Source organism: Wyeomyia smithii, unplaced genomic scaffold (genome assembly GCF_029784165.1).
Source record: "Wyeomyia smithii strain HCP4-BCI-WySm-NY-G18 unplaced genomic scaffold, ASM2978416v1 HiC_scaffold_251, whole genome shotgun sequence".
NCBI classification, from domain to species: domain Eukaryota; kingdom Metazoa; phylum Arthropoda; class Insecta; order Diptera; family Culicidae; genus Wyeomyia; species Wyeomyia smithii.
In genome coordinates, this window is record NW_026599147.1 from 1 (window position 1) to 1000 (window position 1000).

At 52.6% G+C, this 1000-nt stretch overlaps 1 non-coding gene across 1 annotated transcript; it reads left to right on the plus strand.

The window, feature by feature from the left end:
- The first annotated feature begins 836 nt into the window (after nt 1-836).
- LOC129733738 (5.8S ribosomal RNA) lies at nt 837-989 on the plus strand. The gene has a single exon (XR_008729683.1). It is a non-coding gene; the product is annotated as a 5.8S ribosomal RNA (ribosomal RNA).
- Nucleotides 990-1000: the final 11 nt, after the last annotated feature.

The following is a 1000-nucleotide window of genomic DNA, read 5'->3' on the forward strand; positions in this document are numbered from 1 at the left end:
GCGATAACAGGTCCGTGATGCCCTTAGATGTTCTGGGCTGCACGCGCGCTACAATGTGAGCAGCAGCGTGTACCCTATCCTGAAAGGGACGGGAAATCACTGAAATGCTCATTTAGTCGGGATTATGGATTGAAATGGTCCATATGAACCTGGAATTCCCAGTAAGTGCTGGTCATTAGCTAGCTTTGATTACGTCCCTGCCCTTTGTACACACCGCCCGTCGCTACTACCGATGGATTATTTAGTGAGGTCTTTGGAAGTGAACATTTGCTGGTCCCTCGCGGATTACATTTGACTCGCTGAAGTTGACCGAACTTGATGATTTAGAGGAAGTAAAAGTCGTAACAAGGTTTCCGTAGGTGAACCTGCGGAAGGATCATTACTGCTGCTACATTTGCAAATACATATGCATATGGCAATGGCCCGGGGCACCTCCCGGTCCCGGACTCGAGTACGTGGGTCCACTGCGCCCGGCAGGGGTGTGTGCCTGGTGTGCCGCCCCGCGTAGAAACAATCACGTCCTACCGTTGTGTGTGTGTTTTGTTTTCTGTAATTTTGTTTGTGCTTCAGCTGTGCGCAGGCACGGTTGGTTGGTACGGGCTGGCCGCCTCGTTGTCGTTGGCCACTCTCGGTGCATGGTGTGGTGTGTGTGTGTGTGCGTGGTGCGGTGGTGACCGAGCTCAGTCCATCCACCGCGTCCCCGTTCCCCCCATGCGAGACCCGGTTGTGATAAGGCTAGCCGCGGCGGCTATCGCAGCCGCGCCCGGAGGCACAGCAGTGTGTTTTACGTGTTTGTTTTGTGTGTTTTGTGCTATTGTTGATTCGGTGCGGAAACAAACCCTAGGCAGGGGATCACTCGGCTCGTGGATCGATGAAGACCGCAGCTAAATGCGCGTCAGAATGTGAACTGCAGGACACATGAACACCGACAAGTTGAACGCATATTGCACACCGTACAACCAGTACGATGTACACATTTTTGAGTGCCTATATTTATTGA